This window comes from Schistocerca americana, chromosome 3 (assembly GCF_021461395.2).
Source record: "Schistocerca americana isolate TAMUIC-IGC-003095 chromosome 3, iqSchAmer2.1, whole genome shotgun sequence".
In the NCBI taxonomy this organism is placed as follows: Eukaryota; Metazoa; Arthropoda; class Insecta; order Orthoptera; family Acrididae; genus Schistocerca; species Schistocerca americana.
This window is the reverse complement of record NC_060121.1, coordinates 290,155,818-290,178,607: the sequence shown is the minus strand read 5'-3', so window position 1 is coordinate 290,178,607 and position 22,790 is coordinate 290,155,818.

Genomic DNA, 22,790 nt, shown 5'->3' with positions numbered 1-22,790 from the left:
TAGCAGTTGAGATGACAGCCATCTTATCCGCATGGCTGCAACGGATCGTGGAGCCACGTCTCGATCCCTGAGTCAACACATGGGGACGTTTGCAAGTCAACAACCATCTGCACGTACAGTTCGACGAAGTATGGAGCAGCATGGTCTATCAGCTCGGAGACCACGGCTGCGGTTACCCTTGACGCTGCATCACAGACAGGAGCGCCTGCGATGGAGTACTCAACGACGAACCTGGGTGCACGAATGGCTAAACGTGATTTTTTCGGATGAATCCAGGTTTTGTTTACAGCATCATGATGGTCGCATCCGTGTTTGGCGGCACCGCGGTGAACGCACATTGGAAGCGTGTATTCGTCATCGCCATACTGGCGAATCACCCGGCGTGATGGTGTGGGGTGCCATTGGTTACACGTCTCGGTCACCTAGTGTTCGCATTGACGGCACTTTGAACAGTGGATGATACATTTCAGATGTGTTACGACCCGTGGCTCTACCTTTCATTCGATCCCTGCGAAACCCTACATTTCAGCAGGATTGTGCACGACCGCATGTTGCAGGTCCTGTGCGGGCCTTTCTGGATACAGAAAATGTTAGACTGCTGCCGTGCCCAGCACATTCTCCAGATCTCTCACCAATTGAAAACGTCTGGTCAATGGTGGCCGAGCAACTGGCTCGTCACAATACGCCAGTCACTACTGTTGACGAACTGTGGTATCGTGATAAAGCCGTATGGGCAGGTGTACCTGTACACGCCATCCAAGCTCTGTTTGACTCAATGCCCAGGCGTATCAAGGCCGTTATTACGGCCAGAGATGGTTGTTCTGGGTACTGATTTCACAGGATCTATGCACCCAAATTTCGTGAAAATGTAAGCACATGTCAGTTCTAGTATAATATATTTGTCCAATAAATACCCGTCTATCATCTGCATTTCTTCTTGGTGTAGCAATTTTAATGGCCAGTAGGCCTAGTGTATTATGAAGTCGTGATAGGTGGCGGCGCTAAACGCAGACTTCAAAACGGCGTCTGTAACGGAGGTGCGTTCCAAGCAGAGAGCTGTCACTGTTTTTCTTTTGTCGAAAAGCAGAGAATCCCAGATATTTATAGGCGTTTGATGAATGTCTACGGAGACCTGGCAGTAAACAAAAGCACGTTGACACGTTGGGCGAGACTCTCTCGTCTCATCACAACAAGACCGCACAGACCTGCCGGTCTCCCGCGTGTCGGCCGGCCGCACACAGCTCTGACTCCTGCAATGTTAAAACGTGCGGACACTCTCAAAATGCAAACGAATTTTTCCTTCTCCATGACAACGCAAAGCCTCAAACAAGTGTGCGCACCCGGGAGGTGGTCACAAAACTTCATTGGGCTGTTCTTCCTCATCCACACTACAGCCCCGGTCTCTTACTTTGCGACTTCCTTCTGTTTGGCCTAATGAAGGAGAAGCAGTATGTGGATGTTGGGAAGGTTATTGATGCCGCAAGACGTCGGCCCTGACGTCGACCAGTAGAGTGGTACCACGCGGGCGTACAGACCCTCTCACTAAGGTGGCCACCTCATTGAACGGAGATTATGCTGAAAAACAGGGTTTTGTAGACAAAATAGCGGGAAATAATATGGTCATTGGAGTCCTGAATAAAACCAATTCGCTTTCAGAAAAAAAGTGTGTTGTACTAATTATTGAACGCCCATATTACTACAGAGTAATTATAAAATCAATGAAAGATTTAAAAAAATCGATATATAACATAACAAACGATGTAGCACGTGAAAGTCAAAATCTCAAAGCTTTTCTTGAACGTGGTACCGGCAAGTTAGTTTATAAAAGCGCCGACGGGGGCACCACCGTCCGTAGCTGCTGAAGTAAGGCTGCGAATAAGGCACAGAAATCGTTTTGTGTGCTGGACTTTTGCTTTAACCAATCGGTAGTGAGCGTGCCCAGGTCTTTTCCGTGACAAGTTTCACAAGACACCACGTTTACAGCAGCATGTTGAAGTGGTACAACAAATTGGAGGAGGATGATTCTATGTGTAATGCGAAACGTCATGGGCGACCGGACTTTTGAGAACAGTGTTCGGTGTGAGAAACGTGGTGTTGAAAAGTCCCGCAAATTCTGCCTATTGAGCCAACAGTAAGGAGAACTCTACATAACCGATTAACAGTGAAGTGACACAAATTGGACCTCCTGCAAGCCACAAAAAGTGCCGCCTGCAGTTCTGCATTGATATGCAGAAATGTCTTGAAAGTGATTTCGCAAGCAAATTATAAATTACGAAGGCGCTTTTCATCCTTTCGGTAAGGTCAACAGTCACAGCACACGCATATGGGGAATACAGAACCTAGCTATCCAACACGTGCAGGATTAAAAAAAAATTAACTTGTTCTGTGTCATGTCCAACAAAGTCTATGGATGGTTCAAATGGCTCTGAGCACTATGGGACTTAACATATGTGGTCATCAGTCCCCTAGAACTTAGAACTACTTAAACCTAACTAACCTAAGGACATCACAGACATCCATGCCCGAGGCAGGATTCGAACCTGCAACCGTAGGGGTCACGCGGTTCCAGACTGAAGCGCCTAGAACCGCACGGCCAAAGTCTATGGACCCTCCTTTTCTTGCTGAGAGAACTGTCAAAGATATCTGCCACCTATTTCAATATGCCAACGCCCTTGCCGCACCGGTTCCCGTCAGATCACCGAAGTTAAGCGCTGTCGGGCAGGGCTAGCACTTGGATGGGTGACCATCCGGTCTGCCGAGCGCTGTTGGCAAGCGAGGTGCACTCATCCCTTGTGGAGCAAACTGAGGAACTACTTGACTGAGAATTAGCGGCTCCGGTCTCGGAAACTGACATACGGCCGGGAGAGAGGTGTGCTGACCACATGCCCCTCCATATCAGCATCCAGTGACGCCTGTGGGCTGACGATGACACGGTGGCCGGTCGGTACCTTTGGGCCTTCAGGACTTCGGGAGGGTTATTTCAAAATGCTGCAGTTGTGTTACATGGCGCAACGTGAAACTGATAGCAGGGCTTTCAACTTTCAACAAGAATCCACACACATATACGTATGTACAAAATTACCCGTGTACAAATTATCTGTATACAAAATTACCTGGATGAGAAGTTCCACATCGCTGAATAAGCTGTGTTGCAGCTGTTGACTTCCACTACAGTCGTTGGTCTTGAGGTCATGTGACTTTTTATTGTGGGATTACATGAAAGATAGCATTTATTTCCACCTCTACAATAGAACATCGAAGACATGTGACAGTGCATCGCAACAGCTGTTCTTACCGTTACGGCGGGGTCGGATATGCACAGAACTGGACTAACGATTAGATGTGTGCTGTGTGATGGAGGGTGGACTCATAGATGTTTTATAAACGTTTTAAAATAAATTGAAAGTTTGTCTTTTACATACTGTATCATTTGTTTCATTTTTCTTGGCAAACTGTTACAATTTTTGCAATGTTTCACGGAATTTACAATTACGCTGTATATAGAAAAAAGGGATGAAATATTGTAAGGCAGCGACACTTTGCCAACATACATTTCATATCCTGTAAATACTTTTCGGTTTATATCTGTATTAGATAACTGTTTACGATGCACAATCAGATTATTTGTCATTTCATTGGTTGATACTGACTAGCGTCACGTACTAACAGTTCCTGTAGTACTGCATTCCAGGTGTTAGCTGAGAGCTGACAGAAAGAACGACGTGAGTAATGCGTTCCTCAAAGTCACTATCAGCTGAAGGAGGGCTGGGGGGAGAGCTGTGTGCTGCGGGGGCGAACATCTCTGTCAGTGAACAGGGGGAGTAGACGGTGGTTTACAATGCTGGAGGCCGCAAAGGCCCGTGGAGTGGCTAATGCGGGCAGGAGGTTGCACTCTGGTGAACCAAAAAAAAAAAAAAAAAAAATTCAGAATAGCGTACCTGGCGGAAGAGCATCCGAGACTGAACAGGATGAAATAACATCCTTTTCTAGTGTGAAGGAATGCGGAGCTGGTCTCTGAGGTATCTTCTCATGGGAAACGCAGGGACATGCTTCCAGCTGAAAATCAAAGATGAGTATTTTATTGTCAGAGTGCTAACGATGTAGGAAGGGAAATGAAAACTTCCAGAAAATCTGAAAGAAGTATCAGGTTCAGGCGACTGGTTCAAATGGCTCTGAGCACTATGGGACTTAACATCTGTGGTCATCAGTCCCCTAGAACTTAGAACTACTTAAACCTAACTAACCTAAGACATCACACACATCCATGTCCGAGGCAGGATTCAAACCTGCGACCGTAGCAGTCGCGCGGTTTCGGACCGAGCGCCTAGAATCGCTAGACCACCGCGGCCGGCTCAGTCGACTGGCTGGAAGATTCATGGTCTATGTAGTGCAAGGTAATGTTTTTGTAACGGTCACTGGGACTCGTCGCCTGAGCAGATATATAGACCCCACGTGTCCGGTAGGTAGCCGACGTATGGCATGGAGACACTTCCCTGTGGTGACAGATCGAAGACGCACCCCTCTGAGGATCGTCCTAGAGACTTCGCTGGAGATAACCGCAGCAGAAAAACTGGCGATTAGATTTTGAGAAGTGTTGCTTTCGCCACAAGGAGTGCTTGAACTCGTTTCTCTGTGAAAAGAGTTGTTATTCTGTTTACTCCAGTGACGATTCTTTACCTCTCTGTAGAGTCTGTCAAACACTGAAGCGCTTCTTTACGGAAGAATACTCGAGTCGAATTTCCGTTTCTGGCTCGTGAGAAAACAGAAACCATGACTTATGTTCTATCTTGTACCGAGGTAATTTCAGCCCTACGGGTTTGTGGAGGGTATATTGCGTCCACTGTGTAAGCACACAATTACAGGTACACCATGTTCATTGACTGCACGGCGGCCAACGCCACAACCAGCAGATCACTGGTGTAGTATAACTACCGTCCATACTTCAGTAGGTGATGCACACACTTCGGCTTGCGGGATAGGGAAAGACTCACCGTAAATCTGTTGATTTACATATGTTTGTCCACTGAGCTTTTTCTGGAAGTTCCAGTTAGAATGTAGGTCTTCTCTTTCTCACCGTTAATCGGTAGCAACCAACTCTGTGTCCATGTAATAGGGCGGGGTGCGGTCTAAAGAAAGTAAAATATATGTTCTGCGGATGTGAAAATTACATTTAGGGTACAATCTGCCATTATGTACTTCATATTTAAGCTATACAAATTTTTACACTCGGAAATTTTTTGAGAAAAAATCATTTACGCTATCCTAGTTGTGATTGATATAAATACTTTGATTTGATACATCGAAGTGAAGCAAAATCACAACACAATATTTCATTTTATGGAAGTTCCTAGGTGCTGAGTGTCAGTGGCAGGGTCGTTTTAATTGTCTGTGCCATGAGAATTACGTTGCAGAGACGGCATTAGGCAACCACTCACACGCACACCATATGTTACAAACACCGCGGGGGTTTACATAAAAATATGGTTATCGTGTAGGTGTGAAATATCATCGCAACTGTCGCCCAATAGTGAACGACCAAAAGTATTGGGATGTAACAATAACATCGTCAATTTTCCCACGTCACAACCCTCCTATACACATCGGAACACGAAAGAGTTCTAAACATGTCATATTCCTATTTTTTTTCCAAATAGAAACTGATATGCTAAAGTCACGGCTTCAAAATACTAACATGAATTATTTACAGACAAATGGAAAAACTGGTACAAGCCGACCTCGAGGAAGATCAGTTTGGATTCCGTAGAAATGTTGGAACACGTGAGGCAATACTGACCCTACGACTTATTTCGGAAGATAGATTAAGGAAAGGCAAACCTACGTTTCTAGCATTTGTAGACTTAGAGAAAGCTTTTGACAATGTTGACTGGAGTACACTCTTTCAAATTCTAAAGGTGGCAAGGGATAAAATACAGAAAGCGAAAGGCTATTTACAGTTTGTGCAGCAACCACATGGCAGTTCTAAGAGTCGACGGGCATGAAAGGGAAGCTGTGGTTGGGAAGGGAGTGAGACAGGGTTGTAGCCTCTCCCCGATGTTATTCAATCTGTATATTGAGCAAGCAGTAAAGGAAACAAATGAACAATTTGGAGTAGGAATTAAAATCCATGGAGAAGAAATAAAAACTTTGAGGTTCGCCGATGACATTGTAATTCTGTCGAGACAGCAAAGGACCTGGAAGAGCAGTTGGATGGAATGGACAGTGTCTTGAAAGGAGGATATAAGATGAACATCAACAAAAGCAAAACGAGGATAACAGAACGTAGTCGAATTAATTCGGGTAATGCTGAGCGAATTACATTAGGAAATGAGACACTTAAAGAAGTAAATGAGTTTTGCTATTTGGGGAGCAAAATAACTAATGATGTCGAAGTAGAGAGGATATAAAATGTAGACTGGCAATGGTAAGGAAAGCGTTTCTGAAGAAGAGAAATTTGTTAACATCGAGTATAGATTTACGTGTCAGGAAGTCATTTCTGAAAGTATTTGTATGGAGTGTAGCCATGTATGGAAGTGAAACATGGACGATAAATAGTTTGGACAAGAAGAAAAAAAAAGTTCAAATGTGTGTGAAAACACACATCTGGGACTTAACCGCTAAGGTCATCAGTCCCTAAGCTTACACACTACTTAACCTAAATTATCCGAAGGGCAAGCACACACACCCATGCCCGAGGGAGGACACGAACCTCCGCCGGGACCAGCCGCACAGTCCATGACTGCAGCGCCTTAGACCGCTCGGCTAATCCCGCGCGGCGGACAAGAAGAGAATAGAAGCTTTCGAAATGTGGTGCTACAGAGGATTGCTGATGATTAGATGGGTAGATCATATAACTAATGAAGAGGCGTAGAACAGGAGAGAAGAGGAGTTTGTGGCACAACTTGACTAGAAGATGGATCGGTTGGAAGGACTTGTTCTGAGGCATCATGGGATCACCAATTTAGTATCGGAGGGCAGCGTAAAACTTGTAGAGGGAGACAAAGAGATGAAACACTAAGCAGATTAAGAAGGATGTACGTTGCAGTAGGTACTGGGAGATGAAGAAGTTTGCACAGGGTAGAGTAGCATGGAGAGCTGCATCAAACCGGTCTCTGGACTGAAGACGATAACAACAACAACAACAACAACAACAACATGCATACCAGTCAGCCTAACAAAACCGAAATCTTTTATTCGCCGATAATATCAGATGTTCTTCATTATTTTTGCGTGCTAATTTCTTTCCACCTTCACCCCTGTTTTTTGCAACCCCTCATAATTTCTTCGTAGGTAGTAAACCACACGAGTATTGGTTTTGGATGAAATTTCTCCAGACAGTCCGCATCTACACTTACATATCACAACTTCCCCATCCCACAACTAAGGGTGCCAAGGGGTATCTTACTCCACGGTTATTGTCATCGTGTAGTAAGTCACTCGTACATACATCTCGAGTTGAGGTTGCTCCAGAAGTCCCAGAAAATAAACACACACAGACATGTACGAATACTGGCTGTAAGGCATGTAAATGCAGATACTTTGACGCTGAGATGATGAAAGTCATGGGATAGCCATACGCCCATAGACAGATGGCGACAGTATCGCATGGACAAGGTATAAAAGGGCAATGCATTAGCAGAGCTGTCATTTGTACGCGGGTGATTCATGTGGAAAGGTCTCCGACGTGATTGTGGCCGCACGACGGGAATTAACAGACTTTAAACGCGGAATGGTAGTTGGAATTAGGCGCATGGAATATTCCAATTCGGAAATCGTTACAGAATTTAATATTACGAGGTCCATAAAGTCAAGAGTGTGCCGAGAATAGAACATTTCAGGCATTATCTCTCACCACGCACAAAGCAGTGGTCGAGGGCCTTCACTTAACGACCGGTTTTGGCCACCCAGATCGCCCGACATGAATCCTTTCGAAAATTTGTAGGACATAATCGAGACGTCAGTTCGTGCAGAAAATCCTGCACTGGCAACGCGGTGTTTGCGCAGAGTTGTCAGTGCAAACAGACAAGCAACATTGCTTGAAATAACTACAGAAATCAGTGCGGGACGTACGGCGAACGTATACTTCAGGACGGAGCTGTAAAATTTGGTGTTAATGACCTGTGTCAGGAGATGACCGACGCGAGTGCCTTTGCCAACAACACGAAATCGCCTGCAGCCCCCTCCTGGGTTCGTAACCATTTCGATTGGACCGTAGACGACTGTAAAGACAGGGCCTTGCCGGATGAGTCCCGATTTCAGTTGGTAAGCGCTGATGGTAGGGTTCGAGCGTGGCGTGGGCCCCACGAAACCATGGAGGAGGAGGAGGAGGATATTAGTGTTTACCGTCCCGTCGACAACGAGGTCATTAGAGACGGATTTCAAGCTCGTGTTAGGGAAGGATGGGGAAGGAAATCGGCCGTGCCCTTTCAAAGGAACCATCCCGGCATTTGCCTGAAGCGATTTAGGGAAATCACGGAAAACCTAAATCAGGATGGCCGGAGACGGGATTGAACCGTCGTCCTCCCGAATGCGAGAAACCATGGACCTAAGTTGTCAACAGAGCACTGTGCAAGCCGGTGGTGGCTCCATGATGGTGTAGGTTGTGTTTACATGGAATGGACTGGGTCCTTTGGCCCAACTAACTGAACTACTTGGAGACAGTTCGCAGCTACTCATGGAATTCATGTTCCCAAACAACGACGTAATTTTAATGGTTGACTATGCGCTATATCACTGGGCCTCATTTCTTCGCAATTGGTTTGAAGGACATTCTGGACAGTTCGAGCGAATGATTTGGCTACCCAGATCGCCCTACATGAATCCTATAAAAATTTGTAGAGCATAATCGAGACACTAGTTCTTGTAGAAAATCCCGCACCGGCAACGCTTTCACAATGATTGGCGGCTATAGGGACAGCATGGGTCAATATGTCTGCAGGATAGTTCCAACGACCTGTTGAGTCCATGCCACAAATAATTATTCCACTACGCCGGGAAAAAGGAGGTCCGACACGATATTAGGAACTATCCCATGACTTTTGTCACCTCAGAGTGAACTGCCTCGCTTCACGTGATTTCGATAGAAGTTGTGCAAATCATCTATCGAAATCTAAATAACTAACCAACCAGGAAAAGACGAAGCAGCGTAAAGTTCATGATGATCTGTCTGACCGATGAAGCTGTTATTTCGCCAGCCCCACTGGTGCAGTTTGAGAGAAGTAAGCTCGTTATATAACTTCGAAGTTTGTAGGGACAGTCCTTCGAAGTAGGCAACGTATGATCGTGGAGTTAATTCATGGAGGGCTTTTTACATACCTTAAGATGGTACGAAAGATAGCCACATGATGGACATAACCGATTTGTCATTAAGATGGTTCAAATGGCTCTAAGCACTATGGGACTTAACAGATGAGGTCATCAGTCCCCTAGACTTAGAACTACTTAAACCTAACTAACCTAGGGACATCACACACATCCATGCCCGAGGCATGATTCGAACCTGCGACCGTAGCAGCAGCGCAGTTCCGGACTGAAGCGCCTAGAACTGCTCGGCCACAGTGGTTGTCATTAAGACAAAATTCAGGAATTTCTTAAATTTCCATATAAGATGCATGGTTTATCTCTCCTATCGGATTATCACAATGGGAGGGGTAATTTTCCCACAGGTGCATATTGATAGCTTTCTGAGAATGATACAGCTCTCTTATAGTACTAAGTTTCTGGGTAGACCTATACATAGGGACGTTTCCCATGACATCTTGGATACTTTTCTGGACTTAGGATGCGGAAATTGTGAGTAAAGGTCCTGAGAGGAGTTAGCATATAGTAGTTGCGACAGAACCAGCGGGGGTGTCCAACTAGCGAGTGTGCTAATTTGACTTAAGTGTATGTTCATTTTTGGTGGAAGCTCTGAGTTAGGCTAAAAGCAAATTGAAGAAAGTTATTGCCAAATGAATGGATTCGTTTCTGTGGACGCTTAAGTGGCTTCTTTCTATAATTGCTTCTCGCACATGTTGACCATTAAACTGAACACTCCCTTCTCTGAACTGTATTGGGATTTTCAGTAAGACAGACCAGCTGAAATATGTGGAAGAACGGGAAATGGGCCATGGTTGTGAAGATGATGGGGAAGATAAAGAGGAGGGCTATTGTGGCTAAGGAAGAGAAATGGTGGATACAGGTGATAAGAAGCGGATTTTATAGCCTAGCTTTTGGAGTCAGCTGCACTAGCATTGGGAGAAGATGTTTGGTGCATTGGTGAGGTTCGGGGAGATGTGTTGGTATATGCGATGCTCAATATGTATTGGTGGAGGTGGTGGAGAGGATCTGATGAACCGGTAGAGGATTCATGTAGGAAATGTTAAATATATGAAAATAACTACTTGGTGTCCAAGGATTTGGCGCTAGTGATAGAATATTGGTGGAACTAAAATTCACAAAATATTTGCGCAGGGAACGATGGCTGTAGCGAAGGCTTCGTGGAATTGGGTCATAAAATTGGGCAGAGCTAGTCGATGAACCACGAAACTATAGCCCACAGCTGCGCTTCACATTCAACTACGTGAAGTAACTACTCTTGAGATACAACAGTCACAGTTTATGAAGGCAAGGCATCAGTTGAACTGTGGCTTATTGGATATCAAAGCTGAGAATGGTATAAACGATATAAAAAGGGTGGACTGCTCGGACGATATACCTGTCTGCAGTGATCTGCATGCACGTGTGTGCACAAGTGATCGGAGTATTTACTATTACTGTTGTTCTCTGTTCCCATGACAACAAGTTTATATTGAAAACGTACTATCCCTATGTGTTTGATATGGCTACAATTTTCTCGCTGAACAATGGCATAACAGTGTGGTATCATCTAGAGATCGAGGTGCCACAGCGAAGTTGACAAAGCGAATCGACACCACAAACATTAGTGAGGGCTCGCTTCAATCCGCAACGACATCTGGAAGTCGCTCCTGAAGATCATGCCTCCCTCTCAGCATCAGCAGCGCCCTCAAGCTGAGGTCAATATACTGTCGAGCATGCAAGACTTCGCCCTCATCTGAAGGAGTCGACATCATAGTATAAGACCAACGTGATAGTTAAATTGTCTGATGAACTTTTTTATTTAAATGTGGAGCATTGTACTGCAAGAGAACGGTTTGTTAATCTGCGAATCAAGTTATGCTTTAATAGTCCAGAGAACAACAGTTAGAGTAACTACTCCGACCACTTGTGCACGCACGTGCATGCGGTTCACTGCAGACAGGAATATCGTCCGAGCAGTCCACCCTTTTCATATCGTTTATATCATTCTCGGCTTTGATGTCCGATGCTGTTGTGGCAAAGAAGTGTGTCAAAGTTAAGTAAATCTTTTATTCATTTATGTAATGAAGTGAACTAAGATTTCATGTGTTCTAGTGTGATGAGTCTTTTCTCAGAACAATCAAAGAACCCACAGTTGTGGGAGGGCGAAAATAGTTTCGCCTGGCCGCAACAAACAGTGGCCGCATTCACCGTTTGTTTCGTGATGTATGTAGACCTTCAGCATTAATCCTGGAAAATGAAGGTAGATAACGCTGTCATGAACTGAAGGAAAGCCGTACAGTTGAGGAGAGAATTAGTAAACCTAGTGCTGGGACAGGTTACCTACTGGAGAGTATAGACGGAAAAATACTGGAAACTAGTCGTTTGTAGTTAAGCATTCGAATATAGAATTTCCGTGACTGCAATACACCGGCTTCTTTTTTCAAAAAATTGAACTTTATGAAACGAAGTATGTATGTATGTTAACCGGGGACCTATAAACGACAGAGAGACCCCGTCCCCGCCGCAGCCGCAGTGGTCCACAACCCCACGACGGCTACCGCAGTCCACTTCACCCCTCCGCCGCCCCACACCGAACCCAGGGTTATTGTGCGGTTCGGGCCCCGGTGGACCCACCCAGGGAACGTCTCACACCAGACGAGTGTAACCCCTACGTTTGCGTGGTAGTGGTGGTGTACGCGTACGTGGAGAACTTGTTTGCGCAGCAATAGCCGACATAGTGTAGCTGAGGCGGAATAAGGGGAACCAGCCCGCATTCGCCGTGGCAGATGGGAAACCGCCTAAAAACCATCCACAGACTGACCGGCTCACCGGACCTCGACACAAGTCTGCCGGGCGGATTCGTGCCGGGGACCAGGCGCTCCTTCCCACTTCGGAAAGCCGTGCGTTAGATCGCTCGGCTAAGCAGGTGGGTCTTATGAAACTAAGTACTGTCGACACGGTTCGAAACTTTAACTGGAAGATCGTCAAATATTACTGTAATCTTAATGTCACGCCTCTTCGATTTTTCAGTAAATTACATGCTCTTCAATATTTTAAAGCTAGTGGAGCACAGACAAGTTCAGTTTTGGATATGCGGAAGTCTCCGTTTGCAGAAGAAGAGGTTTTTTAAAGCCTGGAACCAAACACGCGTAGATAATAATAGTGTCTATGTATATAAATTAAAAGATAACAAATATTTGTATTTCTCATAAAAAAATCTTCCTTGCGTCTACTCTACACAACTAATTCTAGTTTCGATTCACGTCTCGTATCAATAAAATTTTTAATGTTTCCATTCTTTAGAAACGTAATTGCTTTTCAGTTTGCAAGAAGGACAGTGACAACCTCAAATACGAATTGTAAGATCCGAAATAAATAGCACGGTGGACGCTAAGGTTTACGAGCTCGAATTCACAAGAATCGTGTTTCAAATCCTGTTATAGCTTTTGCGTGGTTTCTTAAAGAAGGCTACGGCCGATTTCCCCCTCGTTCCTAGTCAAATCCGCGATAATGCCCCGTCTGCCGAGACCCAGGTAGCGACAGGACGTTAAAGCCTTCGAGTAAATCACAGACTTACAACAGCGTACGCCGTGTGAAAGAAAACGTGCTTTCATAAACCATCGTGGCAATAAATCTTCACGTCAACGTGAGTCTCGCGCCTTAAGCTAGTTTCAGAGCGTATGAAGTAATTCCTCGGTTCAGTAGCAAATTTCTTTCACAGCCGAGGCTCCAAGCATCACACGTTTAATAAGGCTTGTGGGAACAGTGCTTAATCGAGTTAAGTACCTTTTAAACAATATTTTATCATAGAGACTCTGTTTTAATGTAGCCATTAGGAAACCCACTGACGCTTCGGAAATAGCTTCAAAACCAACTGATTATTGTGCAAAATTCTCGCAGCTTTAAAATCATTTTATTTTTGAACAGAAACATAATCTTTCCAAGATTTGCTCTATCGACGGGGTGAGATTGACTGTGTGCTTCCAAAAATTATTTTGTTGTATCCTGCCCACTCGTCTCTTATTGGGTGCCTAAATGATGTTGCTTTCTCGGACATCTAAACAACAATTCAAGCAAATCACTTTAATGGTTTTTTTTACAGTAAAATAGACTGACAATAGTTAACTTTGGGTCGCAAGCAAATGGCGACATGCAAATAATCAATGTCCTTCGCTATACACAAAATCCATACAAGCAATTAACACAAGGCACAAGTCTCGGTATAACTGTTAGGATGATGGCTCCTCTAGTGCTCTGTTCTAGTCCGGGTCTACTTGGTGCGGGTATTCTCTTCGGATAGAGGCAGCTCCTGTCGTGCTGCGATCCTAGTTAACGTTCTATTGGCTGACTTCAACTCACAGCCTTTTCGTTCTTGATCTTCGTGACGGCGCTTGTCGTTACGCTGGAGCAAATTTAATGACTGTTTTCATGAAACACTGTAATACTGACTACATGTTCTTGTTGTTGTGGTCTTCAGTCCTGAGACTGGTTTGATGCAGCTCTCCATGCTACTCTATCCTGTGCAAGCTTCTCCATCTCCCAGAACTTACTGCAACCTACATCCTTCTGAATCTGTTTAGTGTATTCATCTCTTGGTCTCCCTCTACGAATTTTACCCTCCACGCTACCCCTCAATACTAAATTGGTGATCCCTTGATGCCTCAGAATGTGTCCTACCAACCGATCCCTTCTTCTAGTCACGTTGTGCCACAAATTCCTCTTCTTCCCAATCCTATTCAATACCTCCTCATTAGTTATGTGATCTACCCATCTAATCTTCAGCATTCTTCTGTAGCACCACATTTCGAAAGCTTCTATTCTCTTCTTGTCTAAACTATTTATCGTCCATGTTTCACTTCCATACATGGCTACACTCCAAACAAATAGTTTCAGAAACGACTTCCTGACACTTAAAAATCTATACTCGATGTTAAAAAATTTCTCTTCTTCAGAAACGCTTTCCTTGCCATTGCCAGTCTACATATTATATCCTTTCTACTTCGACCATCATCAGTTACTGTGCTCCCCAAATAGCAAAACTCCTTTACTACTTTAAATGTCTCATTTCCTAATCTAATTCCCTCAGCATCACCCGACTTAATTCGACTACATCCCATTATCCTCGTTTTGCTTTTGTTGATGTTCATCTTATATCCTCCTTTCAAGACACTATCCATTCCGTTCAACTGCTCTTCCAAGTCCATTGCTGTCTCTGACAGAATTACAATGTCATCAGCGAACCTCAAAGTTTTTATTTCTTCTCCATGGATTTTAATACCTACTCCAGTTTTTCTTCTGTTACCTTCACTGCTTGCTCAATATACAGATTGAATAACATCGGGGAGAGACTACAACCCTGTCTCACTCCCTTCCCAACCACTGCTTCCCTTTCATGCCCGTCGACTCTTATAACTGCCATCTGGTTTCTGTACAAATTGTAAATAGCCTTTCGCTCCCTGTATTTTACCCCTGCCACCTTCAGAATTTGAATGACAGTATTACAGTCAATATTGTCAAAAGATTTCTCTAAGTCTACAAATACTAGAAACGTAGGTTTGCCTTTCCTTGATCTAGCTTCTAAGATAAGCCGTAGGGTCAGTATTGCCTCACGTGTTCCAGTATTTCTACGGAATCCAAACTGATCTTCCCCGGGGTCGGCTTCTACCAGTTTTTCCATTCGTCTGTAAAGAATTCGCGTTAGTATTTTGCAGCTGTGACTTATTAAATTGTTAGTTCGGTAATTTTCACATCTGTCAACACCTGCTTTCTTTGGGATTGGAATTATTATATTCTTCTTGAAGTCTGAGGGTATTTCGCCTGTCTCATACATCTTGCTTACCAGATAGTACAGTTTTGTCAGGACTGGCTCTCCCAAGGCTGTCAGTAGTTCTAATGGATTGTTGTCTACTCAGGGACCTTGTTTCGTCTCAGATATTTCAGTGCTCTGTCAAACTCTTCACGCAGTATCATATCTCCCATTTCATCTTCATCTACATCCTCTTCCATTTCCATAATATTGTCCTCAAGTACATCGCCCTTGTATAGGCCCTCTATATACTGCTTCCACCTTTCTGCTTTCCCTTCTTTGCTTAAAACTGGTTTTCCATCTGAGTTCTTGATATTCATACTAGTGGTTCTCTTTCCTCCAAAGGTCTCTTTAATTTTTCTGTAGGCAATATCTATCTTACCCCTAGTGAGATAAGCCTCTACATCCTTACATTTGTCCTCTAGTCATCTCTGCCAAGCCATTTTGTACTTCCTGTCGATCTCATTTTTGAGACATTTGTGTTCTTTTTTGCCTGCTTCATTTACTGCTTTTTTATATTTTGTCCTTTCATAATTAAATTCAATATTTCTTCTGTTATCCAAGGATTTCTACTAGCCCTCGTCTTTTTACCTACTTGATCCTCTGCTGCCTTCACTACTTCAGCCCTCATAGCTACCCATTCTTGTTCTACTGTATTTGATTCCCCCATTCCTGTCAATTGTTCCCTTATTCTCTCCCTGAAACTCTGTGCAACCTCTGGTTTAGTCAGTTTATCCAGGTCCCATCTCCTTAAATTCCCACCTTTTTGCAGCTTCTTCAGTTTTAATTTACAGTTCATAACCAATAGATTGTGGTCAGAGTCCACATCTGCCCCTGGAAATGTCTTACAATTTAAAACCTGGTTCCTAAATCTCTGTCTTACCATTATATAATCCATCTGAAACCTGTTAGTATTTGCAGGCTTCTTCCATGTATACAACCTTCTTTTATGATTCTTGAACCAAGTGTTAGCTATGATTAAGTTATGCTCTGTGCAAAATTCTACCAGGCGGCTTCCTCTTTCATTTCTTCCCCCGATCCATATTCACCTACTACGTTTCCTTCTCTCCCTTTTCCTACTACCGAATTCCAGTCACCTATGACTATTAAATTTTCGTCACGCTTCACTATCTGAATAATTTCTTTCATCTCATCATACATTTCTTCAATTTCTTCGTCATCTGCAAAGCTAGTTGGTCTATAAACTTGTACTACTGTGGTAGGCGTGGGCCTCGTATCTATCCTGGCCACAATAATGCGTTCAGTATGCTGTTTGTAGTAGCTTACCCGCACTCCTATTTTTTTATTCATTATTAAACCTACTCCTGCATTACCGTTATTTGATTTTGTATTTATAAGCCTGTATTCACCTGACCAGAAGTGTTGTTCCTCCTGCCACCGAACTTCACTAATTCCCACTATATCTAACTTTAACCTATCCATTTCCATTTTTAAGTTTTCTAACCAACCTGCCCGATTAAAGAATCTGACATTCCACGCTCCGATCCGTAGAACGCCAGTTTTCTTTTTCCTGATAACGACGTCCTCTTGAGTATTTCCCGCCCGGAGATCCGAATGGGGGACTATTTTACCTCCGGAATATTTTACCCAAGAGGACGCCATCATCATTTAACCATACAGTAAAGCTGCATGTTCTCGGGAAAAATTACGGCTGTTAACACGTGACACAATGTGATGGTGGTTAATACTTGTCACACGAATATATCAACAACATCTTCCTCACATTATTCTACCACTACACACATATTCTGCACGTAGCACCATTCACCTACGACATGTACTTCACATACGCTTAAATATCTCATGAAGATGCCTTCTGCAGAGAGGCAGGTTACTGTCTCAATAAACGAGAAATGCTTCATTATTCACGCATAATAACTAGTACATTGCGGTAGGGCCTACACTGCATTATTATTATTATTACACTACTGGCCATTAAAATTGCTACACCACGAAGATGACGTGCTAGAGACGCGAAGTTTAACCGACAGGAAGAAGATGCTGTGATATGCAAATTATTAGCTTTTCAGAGCATTCACACAAAGTTGGCGCCGCTGGCAACACCTACAACGTGCTGACATGAGAAAAGTTTCAAACCGATTTCTCACACACAAACAGCATTTGACCGGCGTTGCCTGGTGAAACGTTGTTGTGATGCCTCGTGTAAGGAGGAGTTATGTGTACCATCACGTTTCCGACTTTGATAAAGGTCGGTTTGTAACCTATCGCTATTGCGGTTTATCGTATTGCGACATTGCTGCTCGCGTTGGTCGAGATCCAATGAATGTTACCAGAATACGGAATCGGTGGTTTCAGGAGGGTAATACGGAACGCCGTGCTGGACCCCAACGGCCTCGTATCACTAGCAGTCGAGATGGCTGGCATCTTATCCGTATGGCCGTAACTGATCGTGCAGCCATGTCTCGATCCCTGAGTCAACAGATGAGGACGTTTGCAAGACAACAACCATCTGCACGAACAGTTCGACGACGTTCACAGCAGCATGGACTATCAGCTTGGAGACCATGGCTGCGGTTACCCTTGACGCTGCATCACAGACCGGAGCGCCTGCGATGGTGTACTGCACGACGTACCTGGGTGCACGAATGGCAAAACGTCATTTTTTCGGATGAATCCGGGTTTTGTTTACAGCATCATGATGGTCGCATCCGTGTTTGGCAACATCGCGGTGAACGCACATTGGAAGCGTGTATTCGTCATCGCCATACTAGCGTATCACCCGGCGTGATGGTATGGGTGCCATTGGTTACACGTCTCGGTCACCTCTTGTTCGCATTGATGGCACTTTGAGCAGTGGACGTTACATTTCAGATGTGTTACGACCCGTGGCTCTACCCTTCATTCGATCCCTGCGAAACCCTAGATTTCAGCAGGATGATGCACGACCGCGTGTTGTAGGTCCTGTACGGACCTTTCTGGGTACAGTAAATGTTGGACTGCTGCCCTGGCCAGCCATTCTCCAGATCTCTTACCAATTGAAAACGTCTGGTCAATGATAACCTAGCAACTGGCTCGTCACAATACGCCAGTTACTACTCTTGATGAACTGTGGTATTGTGTTGCAGCTGTATGGGCAGGTGTACCTGTACACGCCATCCAAGCTCTGTTTGACTCAATGCCCAGGCGTATCAAGGCCAGAGGTGGTTGTTCTGGGTACTGATTTCTTAGGATCTATGCACCCAAATTGCGTGAAAATGTAATGAGATGTCAGTTCTAGTATAATATATTTGTCCAATGAATACCCGTTTATCATCTGCATTTCTTCTTGGTGTAGCAATTTTAATGGCCAGTAGTGTATTATTATTATTATTATTATTTAGTAGCAGTGGTCATACACAAAGTAGTGGCAGCCTGGAGTCTTTAGATTTCTGTCAGTTGGGAAGTAAGGAGTCCAGCAATGAAGTGATAAACAAACAGTGGACCTAAATGTATTGTACATATTTTAATTTGGCTGATTTCAAATGGGACTGCAAGTGTCGCTAGCGAGAGTAGTGGTGCTGGGTGTTTCGTAGTGACTGTCCATCCCGGATAGTTAGCTTTCTTTTCTGAGGAGGAGTTGCAGGTAGCAGTCGCGATGCACTGAGAAATGTTTCATCATTCCATAAAAAAAATGTTAGAAATAAGCCGTAACAGTAGTCTCACTGACTCGTCAGTTCGTGGTCTAATGAAACCATAGGCACTCCGTCTTCAGGCCACAAGTGGCCCAGCGGGACCATCCGATCGTCGTGTCATCCTCACTGAAGATGTGGATAGGAGGGGCGTGTGGTCAGCACACCGTACTGCCGGTCGTTACGGTGGTTTTCTGTGACCGGGTCGCTGCTATTCGGTCGAGTATCTGCTCAATTGGCATCACGAGGCTGAGTGCACCCCGAAAAATGGCAACAGCGCATGGAAGCCCGGATGGTCACCTATCCAACTGCCGGCCACGCCCGACAACGCTTAACTTCGGTGATATTTCGGGAACCGGTGTATCCACTGCGGCAAGGCCGTAGCCCTAATGAAACTGTAGGTATTTCACAAAATATAAAGGTCGTTTATCTTTCGTGATGTTAAAAATGAGTGATCAAGAGTGTTCTTTTTCACTCTAAAGTTTACTTAGGCGCTAATGCTAATGAGGTGTGGGCGGGGCTAAAAATGGTTCAAATGGCTCTGAGCACTATGGGACTTAACATCTGAGGTCATCAGTCCCCTAGAACTTAGAACTACTTAAACCTAACTAACCTAAGGACATCACACACATCCATGCCCGAGGCAGGATTCGAACCTGCGACCGTAGCAGTCGCGCGGTTCCGGACTGAAGCGCCTAGAACCGCTTGGCCACCGCGGCCGGGGGCTAAATAGCTAATATCAGACTACACTCAGGGGTAATGGTGTCAGAAAGGTTAAGAACCACTGATCACAATAACGAAAGGAGAAAAAAAAACCAACCAGAGAAAAGAGGTATGGTAGCAGCTTAGTTTTCTCGTGAGATGTCTGGTTCTAAGAATATCTTTACACTTCTCTTACCGGCGGACTCCTGCAGTAGCCATTTTATTCTCACTTGGCTCAAACCCCACCTCGAAGTTAAGTGTAAAGAAGCTGTCGAGAGGAGCCAAACGACTCGTTTAGCGAAACATTCCAGGCCTCTCTGGCCGACGAAAACAATACTGCCGTGTTTCCCGACATCGCAGCAGTTCAAAGCGCCGGAGGTAGCGAGCGAACACAGCGCGCATCAAACGAAACCGGGCCGAAAACGTCGAACGGCCGAAAGGTTAACAAGATTTAAATTGGCCCGCAGGCAACCCAGCCGTTAAGGAGCTGCCGATAAAATACGGTGCCCATTAACGCTCTGGTCCGCCATTAAATTGGCGTTGTCTCGCGCCGCTAGGAAGCTGATAAAATGAGAAAGGGAACAAAAAAAAGTAAGGTAGTGTCCTCGCCGTGAATCGCCTAGAGGCAGGGAGAAATGCCCTGCAGGCGTCCAAAGAGCAGAAAAAAAGAGAGGAAAAACAGAGAGCGCAGGCGCCCGCTTCCCCGACACCTCGGCGCTTAAAGTCATTTAACATGTAATATTTAGCCGTGGCATATGTGTAAAACGACGGAAGCATCTGTTAAAGCTAAACATAACATTTAGCGTTCTTCAGAAAGTGAAAAAAAAGAGGAGGGGGAGCGCTCGGCGAGAGGAGGGGGACGTCACAGACAGCTGAGAAGCGGCGACGTCGTTAAAACTGAAAACAAACTCGCCGTCGCAGTAAAAACGTCGGCCGCTCAGACCGCTATGTTAAATGGCGGGCCATGCACGCCTACATCGTTCGGCGGGTGCTTCTTGGCATCCTAGCCAAAGGAAACTGGCGAACATGCACGCACGCTCTGAGACGAGATCGCCAACATTTCCTGAGCTATGCGCGAATGTACAGGGGGGCTGGGGGAGAGGCATCGGAGGCAGACGAGGGCAAAAGAAAGAATACGACGTCTGGCAGGAGGGATTAATTTCCCAGCGGTCTATATCTGCGTAACACGGGCTATTACAAGAAGCTAAAGCGAGAGTTAAAACGCAGGTGTTGGCAGATTAGCGGTACTGGTCCTATTTTCATTCGTTTGCTGTTGCAGTTCACATTCTCCTTTGTCCCCCACCATCCTTATTGCCTCTTGCCTCCCGAACCAGTCCTCTCCCATTTCCCCACAGTATCATGTAATGTACTCAAGTGTATGAACGATACGACTTCCGCCAGTACTTCAAGTGGAGGAGGAGCAGAATGAGATTAATGTTTAGCGTCCCGTCGACAACAAGGTCATTAGAGATGGAGCAGAATCTCGCGTCAGGTAAGGATGGGGAGGGAAATCGACCGTGCCCTTTCAAAGGAACCATCCCGGCATTTGCTTGAAGCGATTTAGAGAAATCTCCGGAAAACCAAATCAGGATGGCTGGACGCGTGTTTGAACCGTCGTCCTCCCGAATGCGAGTCCAGTGGGCTAACCATTGCACCACCTCGCTCGGTACGTCAAGTGGAACACTACCAAGAAGGTATTTTTTGTGGGTGTGTCAATTATCGCTCAGTCTAAACATCGCCAGTTATAATCAAACCAGTTAACTTCCCCACACCCCGCTTCTTTAAAGAATCGTATTTCCACGTGTTAAACAGCTTCAGTTGGTCCATAATACTGGCAGAAGTGCAGCTGTGAGGGCGGGGCGTGAAGAGTGCTTGGGCAGCTCACTTGGTGGAGCACTTGCCCGCGAAAGTCAAAGGTCCCGAGTTCGAGTCTCGGTCTGGCACACAGTTTTAATCTCCCAGGAAGTTTCATATCAGCTCACACTCCGCTGCAGAGTGAAAATATCATTCAGGTCTATAATAAGTAAACTAGTTTTTCACGCATCCCAATGTTTATGACATCATATCTTCTGAATCCTGAACCACATGTAGTACGATGATATAATTTTGCAGGTACATTCAGTGGTATATGTGGATAAGGTGTGCAAATGTGCTGCAAATGCACTGATAAGACAAAACTTTATGACCACTGCCCACCGCGATTTTGGATGCCTCTTTGTGACGTTGTGGTCACGTGACGCACTACCAAAAGCGTGTGAGCGTAGCAGACACTGACGGGGAATCGCCCTAGCGGACGTATGGACTGCAAATGGGGAATTCCGTAGAGATAAGCGATTTTGACAAAGGACAAATTATTATTATGCAGCGCTTGGGAAGCGAGTATCTTGAAAACCGTGAAGATGTTCGAATGTTCACGAACTACTGTCGTGAGCATCTACTGAAAGAAGTAGGACAGTGAAACTACCGTTAGGCACTAAATAGTTGGACATCCACGACTCTTCACAGAACGTGGGGTTCGGAGGCTTGTCTGCTCTGTAAAGTAGGACAGATGGTGATCTATTGCATCTCTGCCAAAAAAGCACAATGTTGGTGCACGCACAAGTGTTTCGGAGCACATCGTTCGTAGTACATTGTTGAATACGGAGCTTCGCAGCTGTTTCCCGCTACGTGTTCACATGTTGACCCAGCGACATCGGTAGTTACGATTACAGTAGGCACGGAACCATCGGAATTCGACCGTCGATCAATGGAAACGAGTGAACCACATGCTACACTAGGTAGCTGGTAAATAAATAAAATAAAAATGGCTCTGAGCAGTACGGGACTTAACATCTGTGGTCATCAGTCCCCTAGAACTTAGAACTATTTAAACCTAACTTGTAACCTCCTCACCGCAATTTTTAAAGGAAAAAGGTGACAATACTCAATACAAATGGGAGTCAAGTGTAACCTCCCTACAAAAATTTTAAAAGAAAAGACGATACTAATTAGAAATGCTGATAGACATTGCGCTAATTGTAACCTCGCCCACAATGAGAGGTATTGAAAATGGCAACAAAAATGTGAAATTCGCAATCTGACTCAAATATAAATTCCTCATGAAAAATTAAAGTCCATTCAGTGATAAGAAAATTTAATTAAACCGAAATATCGGTCTTTGGCCCTGTGTAAAACAATCAGAATTAAAGTCTTACCTCGGAATAAAAGGATGTCACATATCTGCTCTTGTTGTTGCGCACCGCTCGGAGGAACTGCATTGCAAATAATAATATTCTGTTTTTTTTTTTTTTTTTTTTTGATTCTAGTGAAATTTTCCTTCAAAAGAAGTGGAATGA